Below are 27925 nucleotides of genomic sequence, written 5' to 3'. Positions count from 1 at the left end.
GAACCCAGTCCCCTTCTGTCTATGAGGAGAGGATGGGGAATTAGTTCAGTATTACATAAGTCTCCTTGGTCAAGGCTTTAACAGTGATGTTTCAAACTGTGTGTACTGATCACCATCTTACTATATACTTCCTAATGTTCAGCATTACAGAGGCACTGGAAAAACCTTGGTGTTTACTGTATGATCAGTATGTTAGAAGAAAACCCAAGAGAATGTCCGTAAGAAAACTACAAAAGTCACATAATTCATTGTATAAGAAGTCCTAACAACAACAAGCAGATGCCCCAAAAATGCACTGAAAAGATAATTAAAACTTTGTTGTGTGTTATGTGTCTCTACAAGATGACCGATAGCTTAATTAATATACGTTATGTATGCGTGCATCATAGGATCTTGTCATGAAATCATTTGTGTACTATGTATGTGAAATTCTTCCATCTGAAATTATTTGTGCAGACCTCTTAAGAACTATTCTAGTTGAAATGTCTGAGAGCTGTTTGAGTGGAATTTGATGGAGAGGTATGGCAGAGGATCTATAATACACGTTTCAGCGTGGGCTAGGATGATTCAGTTCCTCTGCCCACTGCCTGGCAATCAGCTTCAACATGTATTTTTTGTAGTTGTGCCAGAATTATTAATGTGACAAATACAATTTTAAGTGAAAAAAGCAACAGAAAGCTCTCAAAATACAGTTTACTGTAAATGCAAAAAATGTTTATAACGAGTTTGTAAAAAATATTTTTATTCAAATTTATCAAAATGTTTTATGTAATTTATTAAAAATACTTTATTAATGACAGCATATAACAAAATAAATTTAATGTACAGTATATAACATGAGGGAGTGTATTATTTGCTTTTTATTCCAGTAGGGGTTTTCTATGGTTTAGTTCTATATTAAATCGGAGATCTTGCATCCATCAAGACTGATAAGATGTATTCTAAGAATAAAATACAGCCTGCTATAAACAATGAATGGCAACTTAAATCCAGAATTGTTTTTACAGTAAAACCAGGAAATTATTATAAATACAATATATAATTATTTTGCTCACTAGATCTAATGTTATCAGAAGTAAACTTTAAATTAAGTTTAAAAAGATACATTGCAGTTACTACTGTTTTTTTCACTGTGAACTCAAATAATCAGTACTCATAAAAAAAAATGACAGATACATAACATTCTTAAATATTTGATTTTTAATAACATTAATTCAGTTCTACCCTCTTTGTTCAATTAAACATACTGTATTAGTAGTGTTGAACCACTTTATTTTGAAGTGGTAAAAGTTGGACCATTTACTGATAGGTGCCTCTTGTTGCTCAGGTGTTGTTTTTAGGGTAAATGGCCACTGAAATATCTAAATCATCAAATATGACAGTTTTTTCATCACTCATGCTTTTGTGCGTTTCATTAAGGTTGGGAAATGAATGGAGATTCATTCAACAGTGCTGACTCCGCAAACGTCTGCAATTCAAGACAGCCATTTGTGAAACTACATACTGTACGGTATTTCAGTTCACTACTGTTAGACTAACTTACAAAACTAATTATTGTATACAGCCTATAATGTGTATTTCCACTTTTAGAAGGTACAGATTATGTTGTTGTGCCCTTCTCAGTCATTAGGGAGGAAATTGTATTCTTGTAGTCTTATTGTATTATTAACACTTGGAAAGATTCATTGTGAACTATAGATGTCACTTTATATTATTCTGTCTGCTGTTTGTTTTGGGATTAGGACTAATAATATAATATAGAATGCATTTGCCATTGTTTTCTGTCTTTATTTAATTAGTTTTGTAGTAGAAAGTGATGGACTGTATTGCATATTTCTAATGCTTTTAGGGCATGCATGGCAGAAGATTTTGTGCACCATCTGCTTGAAAAAAAAACTACTAAAATAATGAGCATCATCTCAGAAAGTCTTGCTTTGACAAAAGAGGGTTATGTTTTGGTTCATAAGGATTTCAGTCTCTTATTTGAGATATTGTTGTGTATGTTGGCTACGTGAGTTCTCAATCTGGCCAAAATGTCAGTTTTACTTATTTTGCCAGGTGCTTCTCCTACTTCCCTTCAGCCCTATTCATTTTCACCGCAGTGTCCACATATTTCACTTTTTTTGATACTGGTGGCAGTTGTTAATGACACGCATGTTGCTTCTTGCTGTGTCAATGCTGTGAATATAATGAAAGGTAAAATCTGCAAATCTTATATACAGATGAGAATCAATTTTTGTTATTACAGAGGAGATAGAATTTCAAATTAATTTATTAATAAGATGACTTCAGTTTTAATACGTAAGAGAACATTATGGTATATAAATATTTCAGCACTCATATTAACAGTAATCATTAAGATTATAAAGAAAAAAAAATTCTATAGGATTTTAAATTTATGTTTGTATAATGTTTGTTATTTTAAATGTGTAACATTGGATTTAGATTTAAAATATGAGTTTATAGTATGGAATAAAGGGAGTTTCAGAACGGCAGAAATATGGGTCTTTTTATTATTCGTTTCTTAATTGCTTTTAATGCACTGGTATGTTAATTCGGCGCAAAAAGGTAATGTAAAAGCAGCACAAGAAGTCAATGCAGATTGTACTGTGTAAGAAAGAATACTCAGTGGAATTACTGATGGTTAAATGTACAAAGACAGCTACATGCATTCAACTGTTGTAAAGAAAGTGATAATTCTCTCATGGTAGCTCAATACAGTTAGTTCTGTGTTCAGATAGGAGTTTAATGTAAATGCACGTTTGAAATATACTTTGTTTCATACATTAGTAGAAAGCAGCAGTCAGTGATTTCACTGAACCAACTAATCCATCTAGAGAGATTATTGTCAAGAATGGCTGCCATTTTGATGCCCTTATTATGAAGTGAATGATATCAGAATGCTGCAGATATGGATTCAGAAGTATAATTATTTTGTTAAGAGTTAATTCTTAACTCTGCTGATTTATTTTTTATATGATTGAATTTGCCAGTCTCTGTGATTTGGAGGGGGTGAGGGGGGGTTCACAAAGTCATTCTACTTATATACTGTATAAACCTTAGGAAGATTTTTGAATTTGCACTTGCAAAATCCACGTTGTTTACTGTGCTGACTCAAAACAACCAACTATACAAATTCAATAACAATAACAATTCAATAACAACAGAACGTATACAGTATGTTCAAGAGTTGGACATTTTGGTCAAGAAATCAGAATATGTGATCTAAATTAGTGATACTTCAGCAATTGTTTACAAGCTGTGCTTTTAATTCTGCTGTTTTCTAAGAAAAAATACTAAGAAGACCTGAAAAGATGCTATTATATTTATAATGTATATTAATGTCATACATTATTATTTGATGTATTGGGCTGAAATTAGCCTGGGTTGAAATTGTTACTGAGAGTATTTTTTAGCAAATTAGCTACAGTAGATGTGTCTAGAGTTTACAAATTTATTTCAGTGTAATGTGCTTAAAAACATTTGGAAATGCCAATCAGATTTCAAAATGGGAAGCTTCTTTTTGTATCCATATTTTTCTACCCTACATAAAAATTAATTAAGTTCTGAGATTTAAGGCATGTCGTGAAAGAGATTTAATTCTATACCTTCCTCACAGAGATCTGCTATACAGTACCTCTCTTGGGGGCATGTAGAAGGTGCCCCAATCCAGAATTGAATACAGGAACCAAGTGCTAACTACAACTCCAATCTTCTGCCTCTATTGATGTCATTTAACCTTTCTTCCATAATAAGCACTTTCAAAGATAAATCCACATTTTCATCATAATGATTTTGTGTTTGTTGATCATCAGTGTTGCACTAGAAAGGTCTCCTATTCATTTTTATTGTTTATAAGGTGCTGAAAAATATTGCTTGGCAAGTATCTGTGTGTAGACAGAGGTATGGTGGGGTCAATGGCCTGAATGGGTGTCTGTAAAGTCTAAACAAGGGCTAAAGCAGTTCAGAGTCTTTCTTCTGCTTATAATGATCCAAATTATGAGAAAGTTATCAGTGATTTTAGATCAAACCACATAATGAGTTCAGATGAAAAGAGTAAAAATGTATTGTTTTACATTTGTATGTATGTGTTTAAGGATATTATAATGTTTTTTATGTAAAACAACTTTCTTTGGCAATCACAATAAATTAAACAAATTGGTTGATGGGGGTGAATATGGATTATGAAGATTGTGTGACAAATGAACTGGTTCAGTACAGTAGATTTTTTTTTGCCAATAGTCTAGATCTTTAGATGCTTTTTTGTTCCATCTATGCCCTCTGCACTTTTTACTGTTCGATTTTCTCAGTGTTATACAGGATTCCCAAATGCACACACCCACCTGCTAGAACTAAAGCAATATGTGAAATTATATGTGTGTATGTGAAATAGGCATTTTCAGAGAAATAAATGTAAAATAACAGCCTTCTAGTAAATTGATAAATATAGCAATGTGCAATGTTTAGCTACAGTTTATATTTTAAAATACTGAGACATAAAGCATAATGTGTTGGATTGTATATCTGTATTTTTAATGCTGCATAAAAAGCAACAAAATGAAACTAAAATGTAAAAATATTGAAACAAAAGGGTTTTGGATTCACAAGTTGAAATTACATGAATAAAATGAACTGGGATTATGACATGCAAATGTAGACCTTCATATTTGGTTATTGGTTATTATTGTCTTGCTTTAATTTATAATAGGCTGAATTTGAGTATTATCTTTTTAAGGCATAAATTAAATTTGTCTCAATACTTATAATAGAAATAGAAATAGAGCTTTTGGCAGTAGACAAAGGATCAGCTGGTTTGGAAAAAGTAAACTAATTTGCATTTGATAATGAAGACTGTTAATTATGATTGGCGTTTCAAACTAGCGATTATAAGATTTTCCTTCCCTGTGTAATGCTTGTTTACCCATGGTCACATAATTTGCCATTATACTTCTCAAGTAATTGGAATTGAGGGCCTTGTAGCAGCACCTTTTGCTTTAATTAAGGCCATTTTTCTGAGGACATGAGGTGAAAAAGATATAAATATGGACAAGCTGTGATAGTGAAATGTTTATAGATGTTTCAGTCCTCAAGCCAACTGAAAATGAAATAACAAAATCACTCGTCCACACCACATCTTTGAAGCGTTCATTGTATTTTCAAAGATCAAGTTTGATTCCTTTTAAAGCTAGCGAGATGAGGGTATTTGGAAATTCTTGTCACTTTATGACCATTATGAAGAATATGAGTTGTGCTTTGGAAAGAGAGTCGTATCAAACTCAGTGGCTCATTTTATTGAAGGTGCAATAAATCAAAATTTGTTTTTAATTGCTTGTTGGCTTGTTTTTAATTCCATCTTGTTTACTAGTTTTATTTTTATTCAATTATATTTTTAATTATAAAGGCACTTATTCTCCATAACATGTTAGCCAGTCTCCTTTATCTCCTTATACCTGATAGAGTTTCTTTTTCATGTGCAAAAAGAACAAGAATAAAAGTTCAGATGTGAAATCTTAGATTATGTGTTTAACAAATGTATTTGTTATATTTTGTATAGACATAATCATGTTTTTTTCCCATAATGTCAGGATTACTCCAGATTGGTATCTTTGATAATACTGGTACTGTATATGTTCATTATATTTTGAAATATTATCTGTAAAACAAGTTTGTTATTTTAGAACCTGTAAATTGCAAACAGGAATCTTGAGTTGTGATAGTTTGTACCTATTGTTCTTGTATGTTTGCTGGAGTAAAACATCTCCTGCTGAATATCTTGTTTTCCTCAAGCTTTGTAACATCCTCTCGGTAGCTTCAGAGGGTTATTCAGATGGATTGGAGGTTGAGCCCCAGGGGATTCTCTTATCAGTCCTGTACAGTAAGCATTAGAATGTTGTTCCGCTCTTCTTTTCAATTCCTCATGCTGCTGCTGATTACCTGCATATAATAACGTAACCCTGTCCATGCCTGGATAGATGCCCATCCAAACCCCCATCCTCCACCACCCCTTTTTTCTTTTTTTAAAGCAAATAAATACAAAACGTGTTTGGGAAAGTAGATGCGTGGTGTGTTATTTTGAAAAAAATACAAATCTCGTGGTGTCTTCTGCACATTTATTTTAGTTTCTGTATAATCTTATGTTCCCCTAGATCGTATAGGAAGATCAGTCAAGAGGATATAATTCAGATAAATGTGCAATTTTCTGTTACTGCTTGAGTTTGGTTGCAATTTCTTAATGCCAATGGCAATCAGATTATGGATGGTGCCAATGCACTTGTTAGTCACACAGCATTTAGTTTCAATTGCAGCTGTAAATTTGTCATGAGAAAAAAACACTGCTGGCCCCCACAAACTTGGTTCCCTTTTTTTCAGTCAAACATTTTAACTCTGAAGTCAATAGCAATGTCTGTCTTTCACTGTATTGTTTACATGCTAGGAGAATGTGTGAAAAATTAGTAAACATTGTATATCTATTGTAAGATGACCATAGGAAGGGTCATCCAGGACAGGTATTTCAGGAACGACCTGCTCAATATACTCGAATTAGACCTGAGCAAAATGGCCGCCAAGAGAAACCAGCTGACCCGCAGATGGAAAGGGCTTATTCCGAAAAACAACGAGACACAGGTGAGTCTCGTCAGGAGACAAAATACATATTCCCCGGAAACATTGAACCAGCGCGGAAGCCAGTAGGTGAATGCATTTTGGAGGAGAGAGTGGAATCAGCTTAGTGTTTGTGCGGGTTGAAGAATAATGGATTAATGGAAATAATAAAGGATTTCGATTTACAGTTGGTGATTTAGATATGACGCGGATTTGTGGTACTTTATGAATTTTGGAACTCGGATTGAATAAGAATTGAGAGAACGGATTGCAGACTGGCTTAGAAGATGAACGGACTGGAGAAACTGAGAAAAACTCCACTGAAAATAAAGAAGAGAAGTGTGATGTGAGTACTTTTGTCTCAGTTACATAAACCTTTACCCTGGAGACACCACAATTGGTGGAGGATGTGGGCAGCCGCTGATCGGGATTGAGAATTGTGGAAATAAAAGGTTGATTTTTTTTCTCTCGGTTTGTGTGTGAGCTCTCGCTAAGAAAAATGGAACAATTGATACAACAATTATCCCAAGCCACCCTAACCCAATTCCAGGCTTTAAAAGGGCATCAAGAAGCTATACAGGCACAGCAGGAGGCTAATAAAATTCAAACTGAGACTAATCAATGAATTATAAAGGAACATAATTTGGTGAGAGAGGAATTGCAAAGATTAGGAGAGGAAATTAGACAGTCAGTAACAGGGAGAGATCTCAGTAAGATAGAAGAAATTGGGCTTCAAAAGATGACAGAGCTAGATGATGTGGAAGCATATTTAATTACGTTTGAAAGAACATCTGCCAGGAATGCATGGCCCAGATAGCAATGGGCAGGGAGAGTGGCACCTTATTTAATTGGGGAAGCCCAACAAGCCTATTATGATTTAAAAGAAGAGGATACTGAGAACTATGAAACTCTAAAAAAGGAGATTTTGGCGATATTAGGGGTAACAACGGCAATACAAGCGGTCCGGTTCCATAACTGCAGGTATCAAATGGACAAGCCCACTAGATCTCAAATGTTTGACCTTGTACATCTGGCGAAGAAATGGCTTCAGCCAGAAGAACTAAACTTGGGGCAAGTGGTAGAGAGAGTGGTGTTGGATCACTTTGTGGAGTCTGCCTGTTCACTTGAAAAGAAAAGTGAGTCATGGGGATACCCAGACATTAGACAGTTGATTTAGTGAACAGACAACATGCCACTGAAGCCTTGATTAAGGAAGAAAGAGGGGAATTTCGAAAAAGGGGGAGGAAAAACCCCAAGAGTTTGGGGAATGAAAGTCAATAAAGTACAGTGATTATCGAGGTCAACCACTAGTCCAGAAATCTCTTCAGGAAAGGCCAGTTCAAATGCCCCAACCATGGAGAGAAACCCGTAGATGCTTCAACTGTCATGAAGAGAGACATTTAGCCAGCCATTTTCCCAACTTGTGTGAATCTAGGCAAGTGGACAGCAGAGAGGAAGCAAAGTGTAACTACCTCACGGCAGGCATACCCTCCTGTGGGGAACCCCACATTGCTAAAATCAAGATGGGGGGGGGGGGGGGGGAACATGTCGGGGCCTTGTTAGACTCTGGAAGTATGAATCCCTGGTGACCTCTACAGCACTACCTGAAGACACCAAGATCAGGCAAGCGTAAGCGATCCCTAGTACTTGTATTCATGGGGAAACTAAGGTATATCCGTCTGCAAAAATTCCCATTTCTACAGAAATAGGAACATACTGTATAGTTCGACTGTAGGGGTGGTTGAACAATTACCTCACCCTGTGGTGTTGGGACTAGACTGTCCCCACTTTCTCCAACTTTGGAATACTGTCCAGTCTGCTAAGCAAAGTCCACTCCCATGTCCTGGAGACTCGGATGACAACACAGATGAAGAAGGCTCCGAACTTGGAGATGAATTCTTAAATATGGATTTACCAGACTGGGAGCCACCAGAACATTGAGGGAGGTTTGGGACGACCCATTTGGAAGATGGAAACTTGAGACATGCATGGGGTCTCAAATGGGGAAAAATTGAGAGAATGTTGTGTAATGATATGAGTGCCCTGAGTTACCCTTATTTCATGGAGAAAAACAATCTATATCAGGTGCAGAAGAAGGATCAAGAAGAAGTGCAGCAACTCCTTATTCCCAGAGCCTACCAAGTGAAACTCCTCAACTTGGCCCATAGCCACCTCCTGTGAGGACACCTGGGGGTGAAGAAAAGAGTCGAGAGACTGCTTTCTCGATTTTTCTGGCCAGGAATATACAAGGCCATCGAGAGGAATTGTAGGGAATGAGGTAGTGTCAGAAACCTGCCCCTCAACCTTATTATAAGAATTATTTGATTTCCTTCCCCATCATAGAAACTCCATTTGAGCAGATTGGGATGGACTTAGTGTGACCACTGATTAAAACCACAAAGGGACATCAGTATATACTGGTAATAGTGGACTATACCACGAGATACCCTGAAGCCATTCTTCTGAGAGTGGCTACAGCCAAAAACATAGCTAGAGAGCTAGTGCAAATTTTCTCTAGAGTGGGAATTCCTAAGGAGATCTTAACGTCAATCTTATATGTCAAAAGTCATGCAAGACCTCAGTAAGCTTTTGGGTATTCATCAAATCAGAACCTCGGTATATCACCCACAAACAGACAGACTAGTGGAGTGCTTTAATAAGACCCTGAAAAGCATGCTGAGGAAGGCCATGCAAAAGGGTATTAAACCTTTCCCCCAGAGACACCACACTACATATTTCATTCATAAACTCTACTTCTGTAAACTAGGATCTGTCATTTTTTGTTGTTTCACGTTTTTTTAGAAATACTGTAGGTTTTAAAAATATTAAAGATTGATAAAAAATCTCTAGACTAAAATCTTTCTGAAGAATTTTTACAAAGGCACAAGATTCACATCACATCAGTCAACAACAGTTGCATGAGATAGGGGTAGTACCCATGGGCAGAAAAATTACTAATGTAGTTCCCATATGAAGGATAACAAAAAATTAACAAGTGTATATAGACATATACAGTACATCTACCAACAAGTAAGTCAACATGGATTTAGAAAAGGTAGAAAGGTAAGCCTGTCCAACTTGGTAGAGTTCTTTGAACAAACAGCAACAGTAAGAGATAAACACAGAACTTTATGTTATGGTATATTTAGATTTAAAGAATGCTTTTTACTAAAATTCTCAAAATAAATCTCTCATATTGCAGGCAGTAGGTGTTCAGGGTAATATGTGTCTTTGAATAGAGAATTGTTCAATACTTAGAAAATGGAGTACAGACAAAGGGGGGGATATTCAGATTGGGGCGATTCATTATTGGAGTACCGCAGGGATCTGTACTAGGACCATTGCTCTTATTAGTTTACATCATTGATCTTGAGTCTGGTATTATTATAAAAGTATCAAATAATAGCATTATTAGTAACAACTATAGAAGCTTAAAAGGGTTATTTACATAGATAAAACGCAAGACTGGACAAATACCTGACAGGTGTTGTTTAAAGTGGGCTATTAAAAGTTTTTTTTTCTAAACTATATAATTTATTTTTTTAATATTTAAATATACAAAGGAAAATACTGAGCTAGAAGAAGCTATATTTGAAAAATAATTTGGATATATTGATATAATAATTATTTACATCCTCTAGACAATGTGGAGACGCAATAAAAAAGCACAAAATGTTAGTAAATAGTTAACATTGTAGATTTTAAATGGAAAACTGATGTTAGAATTGTATAATGCATTAGTGAGGTATAGTGAGGTATATTGTATATACGTTTAGAATATTGTGTACAATTATGGTCACAATGTTATACTAAAAATTGCTGCTCTGGGATCATTCCACGGAAGATCAGATACTTTCTAGGTCTTGAGAGTTTAAAGCTGGAAAGTACCATAAATTGTCATTTGTAATTGTGTTTTATCTTGTGTATTTTTTTATTTATTGTTGTTGTCATTCTGTAAAGCGCTTTGAGAAGCCACCTTTAAAGGCGCTATATAAAATAAAGTTTTTTATTATTATTATTATAAATAATATTTCTCACAATCTTCGGAGTCTTCATATAGCAGTGTTACAGTACTGTATGTTGTTATTTAATGTTGTCAATTGACAATAGAATGCAGTGTATATGGATACTATATCAAATGTAATCTATGCTATAACAGTGCACTTGTGAAATCCTCCAGCATTTGAGACTAAATACTTTAAGGATCTCAGGTGTAACTGAGTTTAGTTGCAAGCTGTGCTTGTTGGTGCTATAAGCTGTTGCTGAACTGGCTCCACAGTACTACAGTAGGGGTTGGATATACACTGACAAGAGTTCAGATCTTTTAGGGTCTTTATAAATCAGGCTTGCAGAAAACAACAGATATATAAATACGAGGAACTCTGTTATTAAAAATAGAGAGGTCTGTTTCTGTATATATTTACTGTTTAATATTTTTTTTATTTTACTTTAAAACTTCAGATGCCTAAATATTGTAAACAGCTCTAAACATTCGAGCTGAGAAACATTCACATTACTGCAGGTGATTTTGCCTCATTAGTATGAAGAGGTGTACTTTATGTTAATGTGGCTATTTAACATATTATGTTATCAAATAAAACATACTTGCAATGTGTCTGAGTTAAATTTGAAGATAAAACAGAATGAGTCAGTAGCATGGAAGCACAAGAAAGAGAAATGACATAACTCTGTAAGTTGCAAAGCAATATATCGTCAAGTACCCTCTCTTCCATATGGTGGTTAGCAGTCATCATTCTGACACCTGTTTACCATTGGACATCTAAGGCTGCTTTGAAGAAACAGTGGTGTGCTACTGATTCAAGGTTTATATTGAACATTTAATAATCTCCAAGTTTATATGACCCTAAGTATTTATTTTAATGAAAATACGAGACAAAGTAAGTGTCAGGGAATATTAATGAGGACCCTATGCAGAAAAACCAGGACAGACTCCAGAGGTGTAGTCGATGTAACAGTCCGAGGTCCGAAAGCTGAAGGTAAACAAACCGGTACAAAAGTACAAAATCAGAAGCAGAGCCGTAAGCCGTGAGGAAGCCAAGAGTCCAAGCCAGAACGATAACCAAAGTACCAAAACAAAACCAGGAGACGTAGTCAGAGAACAAACCAGGGTCAGGAAGCCAAAAACCAAGAAGTAATAAATTGCAAGAAATCGAGGTAGTTATAACCAGGAAAAACCTAATACTGAGCACAGGGGAGAGTGTGAAGCAGCATCAAATAGGCTGGGGAAAAGGGCTATTTGGGAACCATGCTGGAATGCGAGATGGAATGACGAGTCCTCTGGGGGCATGGCATAACAGTAAAATTCTAACTCATCTGACAGTTACTGGATTACAAAACAAAACATTTTAAAAATCTGACTGAATTAACATTTTAATAAGGATTATTTCCAAGAATTTTGTTAGAAATACCCTGAATATAATCTAAATGTACAGTAAATGCAATAATAATTGAAGCTAAATATTGTAATGAATGGGTTAAGTTTGTATGGGAAGCATTTATATTTTAGAGTGAGCAATCTTGAAAAACGAACATGGTGTTGAATTACTAGTGTTGTTGGAAGTTCTGCGCCCCAGGTTATTGAGGTCCCATTTCTTTTGTTAAATGCCATTTTGCATCTTTGATCTCCAGTAGGCGTTTTCCCAAGATAAAATATGGTGATGTCAGCTGTCTATGTGACCTCTTTCATAAAAGCATGTTTACTTATTAGAATGTTGTACTCAAAGATTAAAGTTTTTCTTTTGTTGCTTCAGCAGTAATGTAGCATAACCCTTACTTTAAAAAAACGAGTTGAACAATTCTCTCATTCGGAGCAAGTTTTCTTATTTGTTTTTTAACCTTTAATTTGCCCCAGGCTGCTATATTATCGCTATGTTATTTGAACTGTATTCTTTGTGTGAATACGGGTATATACAGTAATTAAAACTTCAATACATTTCAAGGCTAATGATTGTTTTAAAGCCATAGAGAAGCAAATGGCTTCCCAGCACCATGGCCCAAGGAAGGATATGAGCTTCAAAATGGCAAAACCCATTGGTCAACAGGGGAGAGCACATGGATATGCCAGCACACCCAGTGCCCTGGATCAAAGGGGTCTGGCTTTAGGCCATAAAAGAGTCAGAAATGCTGTCTAACAGGTTGAACAGGGAGAGTGAACCCCATGGCCAGAATAAGACACCAGGCTTCCCGGACTGCTGGCTGGAGGAGGAGAGTGATCCTAAGGCCACAGAACCAGTAGGCTCCCTAACATTCCTGCTGTGCTGGCAGGTTCCTTAGTATCTCAGCAGGAGTCAGAAAGCAAATTCTGAATCAGGATCATTTGAAAATCTGATGCATTATCACACCTCTAGTGAGGACATGGGCTTCTCTTTTGAAAGGAAGAAATTCCTAGAAATAAAGAGCAGATAAAAACCTTAGTGAAGAAGGTGAAAAGAAGACTAATGGGCGAGGATCTACACCTGCAACCTGGCAATGTCATCAGATGTGCGGTCCCAGCATTTCCCCCCACTGTTGGACTGTAACTTTGTGCAGCACATATGGGTCCTGAAGATACCATTCAGGCAAGGGGGAAGCCTACTAGTTTTTATATAACTCACTATTTACAGCTGTTTACAGAAAATCAAAGGGATATTTTCTCAGTGCATAGAATATAATGCATCTGAAATATTAAAGAGATTACAACAACAGATACATGAAATGCAACCCTGAAGTAAATCAAAACTTAGCCACACCACCTGTTAATCACAAGCTTTAAAATCATTACAGATGCAGTAGATGTGTTTCTGTGGATTCTTTCAAGAAACAGCTGTGTGGGTTCCTTGGGTCAGCTAGGGACAAACAAGCTGGACGGGCTGAATGGCCTCCTCTTGTTTGTAACATTTCTTATGTTCTTTGTTTCTGATTGTATACTTGACAGGAGAATCTAAATAGCTCAGTAATGTAATTAAATTTCTTTGTGAAAAAAATAAAAACTAAGATGCAGTACAGATACTAGGCTGCCACCTAACTATAATTTTAAGTGTGTCACAAAAAACAATAAAGGATATTAAATGAAATGTAAATAAACCTTCTCTAACTTGTTAATTTTTTGTCAACTCAATTTTTACAGTACAGTATCTGGTATGGCACCTTTAATAATCTGAAAATATAAAGTGAAACACTATTTCCATGTACACACAAAAGTTTAGATTTAAATCTACAATGTACAGTAAATCTATACATATATAAATATACCTAAAATATTAATGGAATGAAATAATGATGTTTCAATTAAATGAAAACTTAAAAAAAGATAACTTTTAATTAAAATGTGTTTTAATTAAATCACTCATAAACCAGTCCTCAACTCCTTTTTAAAATGTAAAAAATACTCAAAAACAGTACAGTATGTCTGCTTATTGTTTACTTCTAACTGAAGCATGTTTAAAGCTGAAACATAAATCTAAGATGATCATTGATAGCAACTATATCCAAAACATGAAACATGCCAATTACAGCTGAATGTTTGCCCATTGACACCTTAATACCACAGATAAGTAATATAATTCTTATAGCCATATAACAAGGTTTATGTTCTGTCAGATTTCACTGCTAGAGCAGGTAGCAATGACAAAGCATTTTTTATTTAAATCTTTGAATGATATTTCAGATATTTCTGATAGCACACAAATTAATATAGTATATATACATTTATTAATTTGTCAAAACTAGAAATACATTTGTAGTACAACTCTATACAACTTAAAATACATTGCTTTGTGATTAGATTATTGAGAATGAGTAAGACATGAGTGTGACATTGCATTGATGACCCTGTGTCCTTTTTAAAACCATACGGCCAGTCACCCTTTGAGGGTTTAAAAATGCATAAACAGGATGAGTGTAATGGCCGTGCAGGTCACATCTTAAGGCATTTTGAAACATGGAGGAAATCCAAATTAAAAGAATAGCTGAGCTTTCAGGAAGCTTTATGCATTTAGAGCATCCTGTTCCTCCTGTCTTGCACCCGACAGCTAAATTGTTTGTGGATCAATAGCTTCCATTCCAATCGCTCCACAGATGAGTGAAGTGCATTTAAACTGAGAAATCACATTACAAGAGACAGAGGCTCGTAAACATTTCTAAAACACAAACAGCTTTCATTTTAAAGATGTAAAAGAAATATCCAGAGGCACCAGGCCATTCCCACAGGGAAACATGTTATTTAATATCCATTCATGTTTTTCTAAATATTATTCAATTTGCAGATTTAACCAGTTGAGGTTATGAATGGCAGTTCAGCTGTCATTTGGTCACCAGTAAATGTTTTTTTTTTCCTGTTACTGTATTCATGTTTATTTAAAGATGTTGAAATGAAGTTTCAGTTATTATATGCCTATTAATACTGCACCAAAAAGGTACTGTAACAAAACAATACTATGTTAAGTTTATATTGTTAAATTAGTTGGATTCTCTGTTTGAATTGATCAATACACAGTTGTCAAGATGTACTTGCTAGTACTCAGCCAATACTTGTATGTTGTGAGTAAACCTTAAAATGAGATCTGTTATGTTTTTCTGTATACTTTTGGACCACCTTAACTGGTATAAGGAATGTATGGTGGTAGTACAATAGTAAGTATGATTTCTCCATGACCTTCAGGCACTTTGTAACATAAAGAAACATTTTTAATGTGTAGTTTTATTTTTTGATACATAAAAAATTTGCTGAACAGTCTCCTTTATTAAACATTATTTTGTAATAATTGGTGTGCAGTAATTACACAAGAAACTTGTTTTTTTATTTTTATATTTATATGTATTTACTATATATTGTAATCTATATATAAATACTGTATAAAATATTTTATGTTTTATATTGGTTTTATTTTGCATACATCAGCAAAAACTGCAAAGAAAATTCCAAAAATAAATTATACTGAAATATACGATGTTCAATCTTCACTTCATGACAAACCTAAATTGATTCAAGTGCACTAAATTATTTGACAGATCATACAGTTAGTGAACACCAGTCATCATTCACATGTTTAGGAGTCCTCAGTCATGTTTGTTTTTCCACAAGAACTGGTTATTGTTAGAGATCTTATTGAAAACCCCAGTACAGATATCACTCCCCAAATACTTTTGGAGAGTACTTTTTAACTTCTGTTTTCTCACACCCAAAGAAGGCTCCAAAGCCATTTCTTTTCTTCTGTTTTAAGTATGGAAACCTAACTTGTTCCTTTGCAGCCTATACATGTACATGCTGACACAGATACCTACAGTACTTGAACTACTTTTAATTTCTATGATTTCTTGGGATTCTTTAGTTTGGAGTGGTTAAAGATTGGCATACAGTACAGTATGTATTAAAACTGCTTAAATTCAAGAGAGGCCATGACATAGTTGTGGTATAAATGGCAGTTTGGGCCAGTTGATGGTATCAATTGGTTATTTGTTTTGTTTAATCAAGAGGGATTCTAGCCTGTCTCTGCTACTGGTTATTTCTTAGATGGGCATGTATCCATGGACCATGCTGCCCCAGCTTATACTGCCTGTGTAACATAAATGACAAATGAAATTACAGTGGTCAAAGCAACTCATGTTTGATATTATGATACTGTAGGTAATTTTCCAAACCTTAACCATCAACATAGGATTTTAACATAGTTCTTTATCTTTTTGATCAGAGTTCTATAGCTTCTACAGTAGTCCACAGAATTGTATTATCTTGGAAATATATCATTTCATTTATCATTACATTTAATGCCATACAATAAAGAATTATTATTACGATGCTTTCACTCCTTACTGCTAATGTTTTGTTGCTTTTTCTTATTCAGTTTTAATGTTAATCTGTTTGTTAAGTATTCTGTGGCTTGAGACTAGGCTTGATTCAGAACCACAAATAGATACCTCTAAATGAAACATAGAGTTGTGCATATACATCAAAGTTATACCAATAAAATAGGAATTTACAGATGTAGTTGACACAGTATATTAATTTTATTTGTGATTATAGCCTCATATGTATTAATTTTAAGGTTTATTTAATATAAAATCTGCTCAGGTCTTCATACACTAAATGTTATAAATATTAATAGCAAAAGTTGATTCTTATTCCTATAATATATTCATTGGTTCAGACTGGAAAGGGAAAGGCAATGGCACACTGTGCTGCAGAGTGGACAGATGGAGGGACTGGGCTTAGGTTGAAACAAGGGTGTGAAGACCTACTGTGACAGAGAAAGACAAGGGGAATGTATGATGTAATGCAGTTTATGCCAGTATGAATAATGGACTCAAGCAAAAACAATTGAGCTACACAAAAGCAGACTCATATACTTAGGTGGTCAGTACACTGTAGGAAACTATAGTAGGTGTTGTTGAACAAATGACAAATTAAATATAAGAACCTACCTTACCCTTTTCTTTAATTAAAGGTACACTGATTTTAATGGCTATCCATGAAGAGAGGGCTGAGGGCCACTACAAACCAATAAAAAGACAGGACAGTTCTTTCTGCTGACATTTAATCACTGGAGCTGCAAACAGTATGGATTTAGTAATCAGCTTAAAACCTGTCTTTCAATTCAAGTTATATTTTTCAGGCTTTGCAGTGATTTACAATGTTAGTCATTAAATGAAGTTATTGCAGTTTAATGGGATTATTTAATTTGTAGTATGAAGTTTGTGATAATAGTTTATCTCTTAGCCTTAACTATATTGTGGAGGAAATAGGAAGTGCTTTGTTTTTTCACATAAATAGGGAATAAATAATGGCAAACCCAAAGCATTTCTTAGTGAGATCGTGATGTTCTGCTTCATTCTTTGCAGGCTGTTGTTTGTGTTCCTGCCTAACCCAGGCTTGACAGAAAATCTCTTTTGAACGAAGCATTGATGTAGGGCATTAGCATTCAGCCTGTAGTGCACAGCATACAGGTTGGTTTCTAGTTTCGTGTTACAGCATTTTCAGTAGGTCAGCTGAAAGGCCAAGACACTCTCTTTCAGCATACAAAATGAGTGGGGACAAAAGAGAAAAACAAATCTCAGAAATTAGTGTTGTTTATTATGCCTGTTAGCTGCAGAGCCATGTAAATCTATTTCTTAAGATGCAATTAATCATATTTTTTAAGACTTCTTGTATTCTACTATATAGTTTTTATTTCAAAATAAAAGCCACAGGAATGGCTTTGCATAGAGCAACATTCATACAGTACCTGTAAATTGAGTCTCAGAATTTATTATTATTTACAGTATTATCAAAGTTTTTTAAATGGCTTGAAGGAAAAAAGCTGTTAAAAGCTGTACAAGTAAAAATGACAAAATATTACTTTTTCATGGGATAGTAATAGCTTTTACAATTGCATTTACAACTTCTGCATGTTCACTGGAGCTACTCACAAAGTGTTAATAAAAAAATTAATAAAAGTGTTAATAAATTATTACTTGATGATATACTCTAGTAATTATATGTCTGTCAACAAACACCAAAGTTCATTTTTCATACTTCAAGTGAAATACCCCTCAGTATTTATGGAATTCATTTTTTGTTACTCCAATTAAACTTGATCTTTTCAATGTCAGGAAATACAAGGCATAGAAATTTAAAACACATGAAATATTTGATGTGTTAGTAATAAGATTCTTAATGAAAACGATAAAATACATGTAAGTCATTTAAAATATTGATGCTGTGATGTGTGACATGCCATGTTATGTTAGAGAGAACAAATAATTTCTGATATGTTTTTAAGACAAATTGTGTGTCTTTAGAAAACCTTTAGTTCGGAATTAATGTAAATACTGTATGTTAGAATAATAGAAAAGTGAGGATGATGGATGAAGCAAATCCTTAGTACATTCCTAAATAGTTTTTTTTCAATCTGATTTGAAAAATCAATAGGTGTACAGTAGGAATACCTTACAGCAAATAAGATACTCCCTCATAATTTTGAAACTTGTGATATTCATTAATTATTTGGTTATAGTAAATTGCATAGGGACGTACATATGTAACATTGCAGAAATGTCAAAATTCTTGTATTTAAAATTTTTGAAAAAAAAATTAGTAGTTTCCTACTCCCTGTTTTCAAATTTTCAAGGACATTAGTAAACATGTTTGATCCAAAGGTCCTCCAAATTGACAGCATTAAATAAAATAGATGTGGCATAAGCTCAGCATTATCTTTGTGGCATCTGTGATATTCCAGGACTTTGGCTGATGAGTATTTTTTCAGATCTATTGCCTTTAAATCATATGGGACTAATGAATTATGCAGGCAGATTTCTGAAGACTCCAGAGCTGGATCACTTTTATTTTGTTCTGTATACTATCAGTGGCAGCATAGCTTATAGCATTACTAAAGGGAATAATTATTTTCCCTTAATAAAATGCAAAGTAATGTCAGTAATGTGACTAATATTCAATGGGGAAATCTCAAAATGTTTAAAATGTTAATTAATAAATATCTAATTGCTGCCTTATACATTAGCCATATGCCAGAATTTAATTCATTTGCATTAAATGTTAGCTGCCGGTAGCTTTCTCTGGACCCTGGTGAATATATTTGCACAATCAATTTATATTTGACTTAAAATTAAGTAGTCTGTCTACCCATATCATATTACAATAAAATTGATTTATTAACTTTATAAGAATCTTAACAATCACAGATCAATGCTTATGGTCAATATTTAAATTCATTATATCTTTTACATGGGCCTCTTTTCAGTTTATCAGATCCAAAACAAAATTCGATATTTTTATTTATTAAATCCTGCAACAAAATATATATTTTGAAACTCACTTCAAAATAAACATTCAATCAACAGAGACTACATATAATATATGTCATTGCTAGACCTGAGTAGAGAGTAGCGGAAGGAATGAGTTTCTTTGAATATTGAAGCACACTGCAATAACGGTGCCAGCTTTGATGCAGGTCCTGCTGCACAGTGTGATGTCAAGGGAGAGTGCCTGGCTATACAGTACAGAATCAGACGTACCCACACACCTATCAAATGAGCATTAATATTATCAGTGAAAAACAAACAGCAGTGACCACTTGAACAATATGTTCCCAGAATGACCTAAATCCCTGAATCCTTTTTTTCTTACGAGTAAAGTGTTCTGTCTTTTCATTACTGAGAATAATGTTCAGAATTGGACTTCCAGACATTTTGATCTTTTCATTCAAATATACAGTATTACCCAAGTGCGGTTGTTGTGGCTTAAGGGTTTTTAATTCAAATCATGCTTTGGTATGTTGTGGTGTAGCTGTGGTTGTTTCCGAAAACCTACAGCTTGTAAAATATTTAAATCCCTAATTAAGTGCAGATGAAGTGCAGGCGGTTAGTTTTATTAGTATGATGTGGGTTCTAACGTGAAAATTCAATGTACTTGAAAAGAATAAGAAACTATTGTGTGAATCAATAATCTTTTCAGTAGTCCACTCATAATTAGTAATACAGCCATACTGAAAGCATGTCACATCTGGTTGCTTGTGGTCTCATGGGAAGTTATCAAATGGGATTTTAGGCTCTTCAGTGCTTTGTTAGCTTCATCAAGACAATAAGAGCATGCCCACTGATTCTTTTTCAGCACCCAAGCACAGCTCACTGTCTATGCAAAGCTCCCCCCGTATTGGTAGAAAAAAACATATCATAACAAAGAGTAAAATGAATGTGATATAGGGATTATTAAGAAGGCTAGTGTCCATCTAACTAGGTTTAATGCACAATAAATGTCAAGATTGTCCTACAACAACGTTGATGGTTAGTATATTTGTACAATTAAAATTTTAAGACAGGACTCTGTTACTATATTTTTGTTCCTAAGTTTATTTATGGTTTTGCAACTTAAGTTTTATTATAATTCTTTAGAATTTGTTTATTTGGGCCGGAGGGGTGGCTCTGTGGCTAAGGATCTGTGCCTGTGGCTAGAAGGTTGCCGGTTCAAATCCCACAGCCAGCAGAGGAATCCTACTCTGTTGGGCTCCTAAGCAAGGCCCTTAACCCCAACTGCTCCAGGGGTGCTGTACAATGGCAGACCCTGTGCTCTGACCCCAGGCTCTCTCCTTATCTATGTGTCTCATGGAGGTATGTGAAAAGATAATTCCTAATGCAAGAAATTGTAAGGGTTAATAAAGTGATGTTAGTTAGTTATGAAGTAAGGGCAGTATTTTTACATGAGATGATAGAACATGAATTTGAAAGCTGTATATTTGTTTGATTATTAATAACTTTAATATTTTTTTTCTTGAGTGGAAGATTACAGCTTTGCTACATACAGTACCTTTGCCATTTTGTAATTGTAGCAATGGTTGCAGATTATAATTATTCACATACAATCTGTGTAACACTGAATTGCAAGACAATACTGGAAACCTTTTCATTTCTGAAATTGGTAGATATTTGTATTTTTCATTTCATAGATGGGACCCGCAACAGTTCTTTTTTTTAACACTCAAGGCAGGGGGTTATTATCACTGTAAACTGATGCGTTACTGGTGCACAGATGGTTTTTCACATTTACAATCACATTAGATCATAACCTTTTTTCTTTTGTGCTACCAATTTCAATGAAATATCAGGCTACAGAAGCTTGATATTTCTTGGTGAAATACTAGTTTCCACCTTTTAGGTGGAAAAAAAGGTTAAGGTTTTAGGTTTAACCCTGCACTGGGTTTAGGAATCATATTAAAATTAAAAATGAATAAAAATCAGCCAAAAATAAGTGTATGTTTTAAACAGAAAGTATTTTCAACATAATTCACCACTAATTTTGTGGAAGGTATTTTAAAAGTCTGATACAAATGTGGATGTTCAGGTGTGTTTTTTATTGCTCGAGACATGGTTCTCAAGCCAAATGTAAAATGGCAGCAATCATGTTACTGTGTGTTTGCTTTGGGATGGTTGATTTTATTGGAGTATACAGTACCTCTTTCCATCCAACATGATATAAATGAGGGAAAGGCTTCTGAAAATGAAAGGGGCAAGGGTCTGATATACTGTACAAATTGTAACATTTTTTCAGGAAAATGCCAGTAAAGGTGCTTTAAAAGCAGAAGGGACATTAACATGAGAGAATGACATTGGGAAATCCATGTGACATCTGGTTAGAGATTATTGAAAGTGTTAAGCTGCTTTAATAAAACTGTATAAAACTGTGACTTGTAACCACCTTATGTACAGTATGCTTGTTTAATACATTGTTATACTGATCACAAGCAATTTACTTTTTATGTCATTAATGACATACTGTATTTTGTCATTAACTGAGAACAATGTCAAGTAGTACTGTTTCAGCATTTACTGTACATATGAAATTTAATACTTAACCTGGAGGAATAAAATGAAACTGCCCAACCCAGCTACTTACAGATCACAATGGCTGAACTGCAGCAGAGATTTAAACAGAGGACTGTCGAGATCTGGGTCAGTTCCCTCCTACACATGTTTCCAGGGCTGTCATAATGAGCCATATGACATACATTTCAGGTTGAAGGAAAAACCTTTGGGAGGTGTTCTTTAAATGTTTAGCCCACTGTATTACAGTATATATTTGCTTATAAATTGCTTTCCCAACTGTTAAAGCTAATTTAAGAAAAGAACATCACAAGTGTAAATTCAATGGGGAAGCACAATCAAAGATACTGTTCTCTGCTTCTTGACTTGTAACTAAAAAAATATTCACTTGTCAAGATGTTTTTATTCTGTCAAGAAACCAATGCATAATTGTGGATAAGGGGAAATCCTGGGAAGTTTTGTGATAATATTTGATGACAAAATTCTTTTGATGGAGCAGGGCTATGGAATTTATAATACACAAACATACAGTATTTTATGTTGAATTAACATTTAACCTTAGAAAAAATAATTTTAAAGCAAATTCACTTTCATAAAACTGTACAGTAATTCTAGAACAACATCAGTGTTTAGTGTAATATTAAAAATGTTAAAACTTCACAAAAGGCAAAATGGAATATATGAAAATAGTGTTTTAAACTTCATAACCTTAGTCAGTGGATTATCCATTTCCCAATTACTACAGAAATGAATTATTCATGAAAACAGTTGGTAAAACCTTTGTATTTCCATCTCTGAAATGCAAAGTAATGTTTGTGTAACCCAAAACACTTTGAAAACTTGTACAGAATTTTTTTTCTCTTTTATCTAAAACCTTAACTTGCATGTAAAACAAGTGAATTATCCCAGTGATCTGAAGCTTAAACAGAACCATCTGTGTAGCTGTTTTTATGATGATGTGAGAAAACTGTCTTAGGTCAAACTTTGATTAAAGATAGTAAAAACATCCTATACTGTATAATGCAAGAATGTGTTAATTCATTTAGAATCATTTTGATAGCAATATTTTAATTGTAATTGTCAGTTTTACTTTGTTTTAAATCAATACATGAGTTTAACATGACCATGTTGCTTAGACACACTTTTGATTCTTGCTGCATACTGTACAAAGTTAAAAGAAACAAGAGTCATCTTACATAATTCTGGTCAGAGAATGACAAAAATATTTGATGGAGTTTTTCTATATCATTTTGTTTTCGAGGTTAAGAAATCTGATAGTTTTATGGTTCCTTTACAATTCAATGTAGGATTATTTGTATCATGTTTTAAGAATTGAACCTGTAAATGGTGTTCAATTACAATGTTTTTTTTTTTAGGTTAATAGGTTCCTGTAAACTTTTAAAAAAAATGCTTTTGCAAGCTTTTGATTTTGTACTGTTATGTGTAATGGTAATTTTACACGTAGAAAAGACAATGGTGTGTGAGATTTAATGACATTGTAATGATGACAGTGAAAGTGAAATATGCAGGGCAAATATAGGAGCAACAGAACACAGAAGTTTATTGGGCAGTGGGCTTCTACCCTTGATTTGGAAAGCCCCAGTTTTTATCACTAAAATCCTTCCAAATCATCTGTTTCTAAAGATTAGAGATAATTGTTAATTATCAGGCAAAAAAATCAAATTAAGGGAATTTCAGTCTTTGTGATCTGAAGGATACTCAGGTTTTAATTCCAATTATTCTCTAAATCATCTAATTTAATACATTTTCTTAATTAATTATAATAAAAGTGTTCCAGATGTTCAGAAATACAGTAGATTATCTGGACATCTTGAGTTCACAAATAAAGGTGCCTGCCTGATCTCGATGATTCAAGCTTTACAGTTTCAAGACTGAATTGTGTCACTGACAGACTGTGGCTGAGATTCTCTATGTGACAATGCCCAATTGGCTGTTATATGTATTGCCAAAGGCAGGATTGGAATTAGCCAGAGAGAGAAACAGAAGCCCCTGTGATTTCCTGGGCACCTGCAGGCTTGTGGCTCTGTCAGTTAAAGATGTGCCTCTCCCCCAGTAGGCACTAAATATCCTATAGGAGGCTCAATAGCCTGTTACATGATGGAATCTCTCCCCATTTCCTCATTCTCCTCATATGTGTTTGAATCAAAGATAATTGAAAAGAATTATTCAAAATGAAATTGATCATTTAATGGTAACCCATATGACATTCTGGATAGCAACTTTTCATTAGTTTTATTGTAAGTCTGAAGAGAGGATTGTTCAGGGTTAAGGGCATTTACAGTCCTGCTATACAGCTGAGTTAGGCCAAACATGTGAAATGATCCAAAGACAAGTTTTCGACTTTTGTTTGAACAACTAAACTAATCACTTAAACATCACAGCAACAATGAAAAATAAAGGAGATAAAAAAAACACATTGGCAATGGAGCCTTTGTCATGCTTGTTGACTTTATTTTTGTATTTATTTTTTTTGCTTACCAGCTAGGTATTACTGCAATCTCCCTTGTACCTTTGCATTTCACGTGCTAATGCAGTTCCCCACTCTGACCTCTAACAAAAAACTGTGGCTGCTAATGTAACAGGCTATCTCTTAAGACCCATTATTTCCAGCATAGTCATCAGACTGCTTTCAGCTGCCAATATCTGATAAAGGCTCCTCTTCAATTCTTACATTATGACTCATGGTCACTAGGAATCATGACTGCACTTTCTATATCAACATGGGGATAACCCTTTGGATAATGCTTTGTACTGTATGTGAAGGGGGTACTTTCTGACTAATGTATTTTCTGTGTTACATTTAGCACAAGAAGATCATGTGAATAAAGGGTAAAACAAAGGTTTATTGTGGTTGTATATTAATATAACTTTCATCCTGTCTTGATGATTAGAACTGCATACTGTTCTAGGAGTTTTGTGAATTTAATGGGACAATTTATTAATTGTAACAGTAACTTACGAGGTGGTTACCAGTCTGCCTGGATACAGAAGGCAGATCTTATTGTATACTGTATATACATGTATAGTATATAATCATGAAGAGATACAAAACAAGGAATATGCATTTAGTATACCATTATCTTTTTATTCAGTCTCATTAATACCAAATCTACATTAGATACTCATAAATTAAAGCATTACTTATATGAATTAAATTGATATCAACCTGTGTTGAGATACAATTGAATTCTCGATCGGCAATATAGAATATTGGGTTTACTTATTCAGATATGGATTTATATCTCCCACGCGGACAGCAAAAGATCAGCCAACAGACTCTGTCAAAGCAGTATCCAATCCATCCTTCCTTGTCCTTCCTTGGCTCGCAGCCAACCAGTTCTTGTGTAGGCTGGAGTTGCGCGGAGAACGAGCATCCGTCTGTCAGCTGCGCTGGACCAGGGTTTACTCTCCACTGACCATGCTAGTTAGCGTTGAGCATAACTAGGAAACTCTGTGCACAGGGGGTGACTGCATCGGTCAAAGCAAACTTGTTTTTTGCGTCCGGTGTAGCAACTACTTCGGGATAAAAATATCCAGTTGTCGACAAAGTCCCATCCGTATGCTCCATTGATCAGGCGGGTGTCCATAGTGCTCTTGCTAGCAGCTCATGAGGTCCTTGCTGCAGGCTTGACCTCAAGCAGAATTCTGTCTGTTTGTATTTGCATACGGGCTTCCTCTTGCTTGGCGCATAGAACAAAGTTGGAAATCCCACACTTAGACAACAGTGCTGGCAGTCATGTGATTAAGTCAGAGAAAGTGGACGGAAGAGCAGCCTCTGACCTCTGTGTGCCTTTTTAACTGGAGAACGGTTGGTGATTGGTCAAAAGTTTGCCGAGCAGGTGAGTTTACACGCCCTGCAGATTCCTGATTGGTTGTTCAACTTTAGGGATGACTGACCATGACCTCTGACTCTAGGACCACAATCCAGATGTGCTTAGAGTCTTACTTGACACCCAGGCGCCAAGAATTGGCATCCATCATGATGGCACTGGTTACATCCCTATCCTGGGAGCTGTTCCTTATCAAGACGACAAACATTCCTTAAACAGTACACAGCATTAATGGCTTCTCTGTGGCTTACAGATGAGAGACAGATGTGGCCTCACTGGGAAAAGCACAGCAACACTTAATTCTGTCTTATTAATAAGCATTGCTGCTACACTGTAAAGAATTAATTGACCATTTCGATGCCTGTTATAAGAGTAACTCTAGTCTGCAGGTACTGTATCAATCTGGTATCAACATCATGCAGTAGTCTGTTGCACTGCTACTACTGCAACTGTGTGAGAGATTGGATGCACATGAACATCCACATAAAAAAACAATATACTGTAATAAGAACTCTTATGTGGTAGTTTCGTTGCACACTAAATAGAGTAACATCCTTCAAGTTGTATGTACATGTGGTCATCACTAACAGTCTATGCCATAGTCTGTGCCATGCCATTTTTATGCTTACAGATTATACATTCCCTAGTTTTATACTTTCTAATGATGGCTTTCTGTTCTGTAGTGTTTAATTATCTATTGGGTATAGCTAAAGGGTTAAAAAAAGAAAAATGTTATACATTATATGGACAATTATTTAGTTGTAAAATCCCTGCCCACTCTGTAATTGCTCACTTTTTTAAAGGATGGTATTAGGTCTCCACATGTATTTGTACTTTCTCAATTACAGTTATTGGATTCTCCTGCTTTAAATTCACTAAACAGACATCCTTATAGTGATTACTTATGACATAACGAAAAGTAGGACACTCAAAATTGTAATACCGAAACCAAAATCTCCAAGGCGTAAATAACTTTTTTATTTTATTAATTTAATTTTTTTCCCTTGTTATCACTGGTAATGATTTATCTTTCCAGTCTGAAAAATAAATTTGAGGATGCTATTAATTTAAGGCTCTGCTTCCAATTTTCTTGTTATGCTGTCTTATGTTCCATCTTCCTCAGCTAAGGAGTAAATAAGTTAAGTTCTGAAAGGACAGTATAAACACAAAAAATGATTAAATTTTATTCTCTGTTATTGTTTTGTTCTATATTATACAGCTCTGTTGTATAATTGTAGTTACAGTATACTAAAAACGAAAAAATTCAAATTGCAAGAAAAATTAATTGGTTTGGAAAAATGGTCGACTTTTTTGAAAGTTCAACAAATTTTAGGCATCTGTAGGAAATACTGTATCTGTTCAAAAATAAATGTTTCCATTAACTAATAAGAAGCAATTCTTATACTTCTTATTAGTTAATGGAAACATGTAAGTAAGATACTATAAAGAATCTTTAAAATTACTGTCAAATCTTTCATATATAATTCATAAAACAGACATGTAGTAGAAACGGAAGAAACTTCATTATTTTTTCTTTAAATTGTATTTAAATTTCTTTGAACATCATTTTGTGTATAATTTTCTGACATATTTAATTTAGGTGCATTTAAAACATTAAATGAGCATAAACAGTTAATGTAATTCACATGAAAGCAAAGTTATAAATGTATACTACATTTTTAAAGAACTGGTTACTATAAATTAAATAATTCAAGTAATCAGATTTGCAAAACTTGATTTCATAAAATGAAAAGGACATTCTGTCAGATGTTCCCTTTGTAATTTTATCAATGTGAAGAACATTTAGTTCTTAGCCTAGTAAAATGAGTAACAGTTGTACTGTAGTACTGTAGTTGTATCCTGACAACTCAGAATCCCTGTTGTTTCTTTCAGGTTTATCAGAACACTCATAGCAAGAGTAGCCCCTGAAAAGCATACAGCTATAGTATACAGTTGCAGAGGCAAGTCCCTGTTGAGAAACAGTATTAATGTAGTGTTGTTTTTTAACTTACAAGTCTCTTTTAGACTAAAATATATTTCCACCAGTAGCAGAATTTGTGTTAATCAAAAAAAAAACTGAGAACATTAGTAGATGTATTAATTGAAACATTTTTTCTATTGATACAATTCTTTGTATGAACGTGACCAAAACAGCCAACAATGTA

At 34.4% G+C, this 27925-nt stretch overlaps 1 protein-coding gene across 3 annotated transcripts in view; it reads left to right on the top strand.

Annotated features, from left to right (window-relative positions):
• The window catches only part of cntn1b (contactin 1b), a 109084-nt gene that overhangs the window by 3551 nt on the left and 77608 nt on the right, over positions 1-27925 (top strand). The gene's annotated exons all lie outside the window — the stretch shown is intronic.

This window comes from Lepisosteus oculatus, chromosome 7 (genome assembly GCF_040954835.1).
Source record: "Lepisosteus oculatus isolate fLepOcu1 chromosome 7, fLepOcu1.hap2, whole genome shotgun sequence".
Lineage (NCBI taxonomy): Eukaryota > Metazoa > Chordata > Actinopteri > Semionotiformes > Lepisosteidae > Lepisosteus > Lepisosteus oculatus.
Note: the sequence above shows the minus strand (reverse complement) of the source record. Positions and strands in the feature narration are given on the sequence as shown.